Source organism: Anopheles darlingi, chromosome 3, assembly GCF_943734745.1.
Source record: "Anopheles darlingi chromosome 3, idAnoDarlMG_H_01, whole genome shotgun sequence".
Lineage (NCBI taxonomy): Eukaryota > Metazoa > Arthropoda > Insecta > Diptera > Culicidae > Anopheles > Anopheles darlingi.
The window spans coordinates 24,056,467-24,063,966 of NC_064875.1; the positions used below are offsets into that span (position 1 = coordinate 24,056,467).

The 7,500-nt window shown below is 42.1% G+C and overlaps 1 protein-coding gene across 3 annotated transcripts in view; it reads left to right on the forward strand.

The window, feature by feature from the left end:
• LOC125956591 (uncharacterized) overlaps positions 1–5,966 on the forward strand; it is a 40,954-nt gene extending 34,988 nt beyond the window's left edge. For all 3 annotated transcript variants that reach the window (XM_049688634.1, XM_049688635.1, XM_049688637.1), the window contains exon 7: positions 1–5,966. This exon is cut by the window's left edge and continues 1,388 nt beyond it. The gene's annotated coding sequence lies outside the window, so the exon portion shown is untranslated.
• Positions 5,967–7,500: the final 1,534 nt, after the last annotated feature.

A 7,500-nucleotide genomic window follows, 5' to 3' on the forward strand; every position in this document is an offset into this window, starting at 1 on the left:
TTTGCATGTAAAAAAATAGTATCCAATATATCGAAAGGATTAAAAGAAGCAGAAGAAAAAAAGAGGGTAAACAGTGGTTAATGAACGCGAAAGATGAAAGGCGAACGAACGTGTATTTGCGATCTTTTGTTTCCGATTTTCCGGTGTTTTACGTTCGTCCTTGTTTTTCCATTCTTTTCTTTCCATATTTTTAACCATTTCACACGCAAAGGACTGCTTCACTTGCCATTCGGAAAGGGAGGCGCACTTTTGCTGCACCTCCCTTCATCTAGCATCTAGCGCTGTGCGTAAGGGATAAACTGCATCAAATGAAATACCTCTGTGAGCCATCTGAGACAAGAGACATAGTGATATAGTAATGGAAGCGAATCAAGCTACATACGACAGCAAACACATCAGGGTTCCGAAACGGCCGAACCACACTATGCACGCGCCGTCAAACGCACACCGATAATGTAGCAAAGGAAAGAGGTAAAGGTTTAAGCAGCACGGATAGTTAGATCGACAGTTTTATTTTTAAAATATTTGCGTTACTGTTGTTGACGTGATTGAAACCGTTTCTACTCTCAATCCTGCTCAACGGCCTCAACCCCGGGTGGTCAATCCTGTTGATACGGCCAACCGTTTATACACTAGAACCACCACGTACAATGCAATAGGAATGGAGTGCGGGAAGGGACGGCCTGTTACAAAAACCAACCACACAACTACAATACTAAGACTAAGATGGGTGCTATTTTCTTACCGCGGGAGTAGGTTTTTTATCACAGCAAACCAAACAAACAATAGTAACAAGAGAACTCTTTCCTTTACTGCACACACCGTTTACGGCTGCCACTTCCACCTGAGCCTGCTGGTTCGGATGGATCGGGATGATAATTATGAGGTGTGTGTGTGTGTGTGTGTGCGTGTGTGTTTGTGCATATGGTGGTGCTGTGTGCTGGTGAGCGCTATTTTGTATTGATAAGCAGACAAGAGCAGGAAGAAGTGTTTATCACAAAGCAGAGCCAATAGAGTAACCAATTCCGAAAGGATAATCGTAGTGCAATTGAGTTATGATCGCAATAGAAACCAAGTTACAATCTTATTGCGTATTCGTATGTACACAAACAGACACACACTAACACAAACACACACACATACACAAACAGATACAAACACAGAAAACTATACGCGCGTAAGTACAGATCACTAACAACAATAGTTATGACCTACCCCCCTCCTGGAGAAGGACAGTGATGGCAGCAGCGCTGTTTGCGCTCGGCTCCTCTTCTTATAGGATACACAAGATAGAACAATATACAGTTGTTATTTAGTACCTACAGTATATACAATAATAATGCCAATCTACACAAACAAGCAAACAGCAACAGGAACATAGCACAGTTACAAATCCTCTTACCAGAGGAACAATAGTACATGGAAGGAAACGACCTCAGCTACAGGATAAACAATCCTCTCTCTCTCGCTCTCTTTCTCTCCTTCACATACACACACTATCTGTCTCTCCACAGAGCACACGATAGAGAGCGAGAGAGGGGACTGCAATAGTTAAGTAATGTTTAAAGTCACAATAGAACAAAAAACCGGGGTTAAATGGCTACAAGCAAAACCACAATTTCCACCAGGATGGACTTTTTTGTATTTTTTCGGACCTGACCAACCAGCCGCCGGTCAAGTGCCTTGTTTTTTGTGCCGTTGAACACACCACTTCCTGTTTTCCCATGTAAACACACGCACGCACACCAAAACCACACAAACGACAACTGTAAACCGAGAAACAATCAGCACAATATGGCGTTAAGTCGGAGATAAAGAAAGAGAGAGAGAGAAAAAAGATGCAAAAAGGGTGGCTTATATGCAGGTGAGGCAAGTCCTGATGTATCTTTTGTGTTCGATTCAGTTCACTCCATACTTCCAATGGGCAGCATCGGCACAAAAGGTGTCGAGTACCATTGCAGAAGGAACACACGCACGTTAAGGCTTATTATTGGTTGTTCTTTGTATGATACGCATTTGCTTTGCTTACTAGTTTTATCATTGTATATCCGGTTTTATTTTCTTCTCACTAGCATTTACGAGATGCGCAGAATGCGATCGAGCGCACTGACAGTGCGATGACCGTACGTGGGTGGCAAAATGGGTGGCACCCCGGAGGAGGTGTGCCATGCATGTAGAAAGAGGAAATACGAGGTAGGAACGACAGCATTTTGTCAACAAGCAGGGAGGGAAAGGAGTAAAAACCATGAAGTAATCAAGAGTTTTTGGAGGAGTGTGCCATGCTTTTCAACGGGATTACCAAAGCAACTAAAGAGACGAAGGATACGAAAGAACTACAAACGAAATTGTCAGACAAACAGAGAGAATGGCGGATGAAAATATTAGAAAGATTAAATGGAAGAAAAAATAAATGAAGGCAGAAACCCATGTGGAAAACAGAGGAAGAGAACACTAAAACGTACAAGTTGTAACAGAAATAGTAAGCAAGTAATTATACAAGCAGAGCAGATATGATAAATCTCGAATTTATACGGTTGGATTAATGATGATAGGAACCGCAACGGGGGAGGAGAGTGGGAACGAAACGATGAAACATCCAATCCGATAATGGCGGTGGTAACAGAAAAAAAAGGTGGATTAGAGTGTTGTAATCCTAGGGCAGCGTGTAATGGGCATCGTGTACGAAGGGTTTTAAACCATCTAGCAATTAGTGGAAGCGCGCACGTGCTGTCGCTTCCTCCTACTTCCTGAACTTAGGGTAAACATTTAATACTGTTTTGTTTGATGGCATAGTTTACGCTTGAATTTATATTATTTCATCGTTTTATAAGTTTTTCTTCTTTTTCCACCTCCTGTTCTGTACTACTTTCCTTTCGATTGTTTGAGGGATCTACGCGTTAAGATATTTCTAAGGACATCCGGTTACCCTAATCGGTTGCCCACCCAAAGTTGTGACATATTGTACCGTGTATCACTAGGTGTAAGCCATATCCGTCTGTGGTTTCGCGTGAATCAAATTTAGCATTTTTTAGGCAAGCACTTGAAAGCAGGGCAAACAAAAAAGTAAAGTAAAGAAAAGTCAGCATGTAAATTTAACCTAATTTGTTCTTCATGGAACGCGTTCGGTACAATTTGGTTCATTTCACGGTCGGCTATGCTAAATTATCAGAAGGGCTTCGAGCGGCACAAAAGGATCTGACCGACATTAGGGTATGAGTAAGCGTGCAAGTCCATAGCCACCATGGACTCTGGTGATACGAGTCAGCACCACATGCTGATGTGCATTATTTGATTGAAGATTTCGGTTTATAATACGATCTCCCTGTTTTTAATTCTTTCCTAACGATCGTTGCTTTTCATTTCTTTCAATTACTACGGTCTATTGCATTAGTAATGACTGCATTGGTACAGGCATTTTCTTCTTCTGGATTTTCAAGAAACAGTTCCCTCTCAGCGATGTTTTGGATTGTGCAATAGACGCTTTGTTGATCTGTTGTAGGTTTTTCTCATGAATTACTGTTTGTTTTATTTACACTAGGCACTTTTTGCATGAGCATTTTTCTTTGTTTTGATGTATTTTGTTTTTTTTTTGTAACGCCTTCACGATACTTACGATCGCTTTTTCTAATGGTTTTATTCTTCCGTTAGTAGCATTTTCCTTGTATGGTCACGTCATAGCAATGGGTGACTGAGCTAACCGGATAACGGAGAAATGAACCCATTTTAGTGTGCATAAAGTGCGCAAGCAAAGAATGCAAAAGAACTGTGATAACCAACAAACAAACGAACGAAATAAAAAAAGAGTCAGAAGCAAAACAACCAACAAACAATCAAACAAAATTCAAGCGGACAGCTGCAAATACAAGCAAACAAAATATGACGCAGAACCAACTCATTTACGTCTGTTTGAAATGGACATATGAAGATGAGGTTGCAAAATGAAAACCATGCAAGTCATAAAGAAATTTCGAAATCATTGGTTTTAATTTGTTTCGGTAATAACACACAGAAACAAAAAAAGTACGAAGCAAAAAAGCACTGTCCAAAAAATGGAACTAAACAAAACAAAACATTGTCAAACACATTGCTTGAAACTTTCGGCAGCTGAAAGGAGGCAAAATTAATGTTAGGTATCTGATGCGTGATCATAAAATCTAAGATGGAAAGGGGGCAAGTGAAGGAAGTCAGGAATCAAGCTTGGAACTGAGGCGAACGAGCGGTACGCTGAAGACTCGAACGGGAGAGAAACAGACAAAACTGGTGAACGAAACTGTTTAGGTCAAATGTTTAATGAAATTTTTTTTAAACAAAGAAAAATTATATATACAAAAACCAAGAGATAGCTATTTGGAATGAGTCAGTGTCAAAATTTTGACGTTCCGGAACCAAAAATTAAAGAGAGAGTGAGCGATGAAAGAGCGAAGGTGACAGCGAGTCGGATAGTGAATGAAAGTCAAAGAGAATCGTTTTTGGCGCAAAAAAGAAAAAACCAAAAAGAAATTAACAAACGAAAATCGAAATTAAACGTAAGCAGGAAAAAAAAACGTGCGAGATTAATCGCGAAAGAGGTTTGCTGGATCAAGCAAACCGCGTTCCGAGACCGAGAGCTGTGTTTTTGGTTTAGTTTTCTGGGTGTAAAAAGAAGAGGGAGCAGAACGCGTCGCGTCGCGCGCGGAGGATATTGTTCTAGTAGCTAAAACAAGTATGGCTGTGCTGTGTTCGAGCAACGAGCGAAGCAGCCCCTCTTTAGGATTCTTTCTCATTAAATTTAGGCATAAACGAAAATGTTAACATCCTCTCCTCGCTCAGTTTTAGGCAAATCAAAATTAAAGCTATTGTACAACGCTACTCCTGCAACGCGGATGGCGGAATACCCGGGATAAGTGGAGCTTTCGTCGGTCGAGGGGCTTCTATAGAGGGAGGAAAAGGAAATTTACAAAATTCATATTGAACAATACTCTCTTGCGACGTGGCTCTCACCTCTTCCGCCTTCGGTTGGTTATTTCGGCAAATTCAGGCAATTTCAGGCGAAAAAGAAGTGTACTCTAGCGGAGCTAGATAGTTAGAAAGGAAAGTGGTCGCAGGACGTTCTTTAGGTGTTGAAATTATCTAAATTAAAACCCGTTTAGGCAATGCAAAATTATTATCTGTTTCTCTTTATGCGAGATCGCGGAACGTTTCAGCCACACCCAGGCCGGCGGCCAAGCGGAGCGAAAAGCGCAACCAAAAAGCGGTCACGCGAACACCAATGGCGGGGTTCGCCACCGCCCCAAGACGCCATCCTTTTCGCTACGAACGACCACCGCAACATCCGGTGATCGTATTGGCCGTATTCGTGCCATAGAAGGAGAATGGATTGATTTCGAGTTAACGAGTCCTATTCCTACGTGCAAGGCTGTTGCAAGATTTGGGTTTAATGCATCATTTCGTTGGTTGGTATCTGACACACACAGAAAGAGGGGGGGAATCTCTGTTTCGTAAATCGGGAAGCGGCTCGCTGTTCGACGCGTAGTTCCTCATTAGTTGGAACTCTGCTATCTGTTTTGTATTCTTCTTTCAATGTCAATCACTTCGAGTTGGCGCTTTTGTTCATTGCTTATGTATACGAAGCGTTAGTCTACCGGGTCCCGATGATCGCAATGGGGTGATGGGGTGAAAGGGAGGGGTGTTGAAGTTGGACGTCGGTAGTTTTGGACGAGGACGGACAGTCAGCCTGATGCAATTTAGACAGCTAAGTGTGCGAAGATACGATATGCAGCTCCGCTACACGATGCAATATGGATTCGAGTATTGCAAGACGTATCGATAGGTTACCTGTAAGTTATGATTTCGTTTACGTTCTTTTTAAGTTTCATTGTTTCAACCTAGATCTTAACTATGGCTAGCGGCTCTAGCGAATACGTTGTATAATAAACTTGAGAGGAAACCATTATACTTTATTTTATCGTTTGTTGCTTTTGTTTAATGTCGTGCTCTTGCAATATTGTTTCTATTTCTTTTTATTAAGTTTTTTCAGATATCTACCTTGTCCAGTTGGATTAGGAGCTTGGCTGGATGGTCCCTGTTATGTTATTTACTTACTGCTCGGTTGTAAAGCAATCCATTAGCTCTATTATACTCTGCAGTACAAAGGATAACAACTTCAGACCAATCAAAAGCGCATCCACTTTCGGAACCGAGAGGAAGCTCTTGCGAAAATTTTAACATAAACCGTATACCCGGCCCCGGCAGCTTACTGGAAAAATGGAAGATTTTCTAGGGCCTCACAACTGCCACCGTCGTTATCCTATTACCGTTGCCCCCCCTTAAACCCTACCCAGCATTCAGTTGCAACTGGTGTAAGATCCGTGAAGAAATGACGAAGAGACTGAGACACTGTTCTCACTGGGCTCGAAATTGGCGTGCCAGCGAGAGGGAGAATAAGGGACGGATTCTTCCGAAGAAGAACAAAAGAGAAAAAGAAAACTGGGAAACAAAACATGAATTATAATACAGAGTATCGTGAACGTGTGTGTCATCTTCTATCCATAAACGTAGATTTTAAGCCAAAAGCCGTACCCATTAATATGTGTCTATTATGAATGCAGATTGCAGAAGGGCAAAGCCAATTGAGTACTAGCCTCTTGAAAGGCCGCAGAGCATTGTAGAGCACGAGACTCCCACGGCTACGAGAGGAGAAATCGCTGTGCGAAGCAGTCGTGATCATCATAGGCAGCCATGTCAGGTCATCACTCTGGCAACGTCTGCATACCGAGTAGCCGTACGAGTCCGCCGCGTGAATTCAGCAAAATGACATGTTCTTCCCCATGGCCACTACGATGCTGCAACCATCCATTGCAGAGGAAACAAAAGAAATGAAAATGAAAAAAGGATTCACCCAAACTACTGTAGTAATAATATTGTTGAGCAGACGCATAACGCAGAAAAAGAGAGAAAGAGAGAGAGAGAGAAATAAAGAAAGAGAATACATTTTTAAATATTTTATTGAAAACCAAATACAAGAGCTCAATAGCAGCGGCAGAAAGAGGAGTGTAACATGACGTGAGAAAAAGTGCGTACGAGCTCACCAAGAAATAAAGTGCGAAGAGTAGATTGAGAAGCAAAGAAGACAGACTTAAGTAAGACAGAAGTAGAAGGCCCACGTCTGCGACTGCAGTTTTTGGCTACGGCTAACCACTACGCCCGGTAGCAACCCGTGAGGAAGGATAAAAGGGATAAAATGGACGATAAAACAGTCCATCAGACATAATCAATAAAAATCAGCCAAACGGAGCGGGGTGAGCAGACGAAGCAACGGCAGCAAACCAAAGGCAGGTCCAGGGGCTCGCTCCCGGGCTGCAACCCCGCGAGGATGTTCCGCGGATGTCGGGGATGGCGGTACCGACACCGATTGTTACAACCGCCAAACAATAGCAAAAGGAAACAATACCGAAACCGAAACCGGCAAACGGGAAAATAACCGAAAACAAACTATTTTTGTTTTAATTTTTTCTAACATAG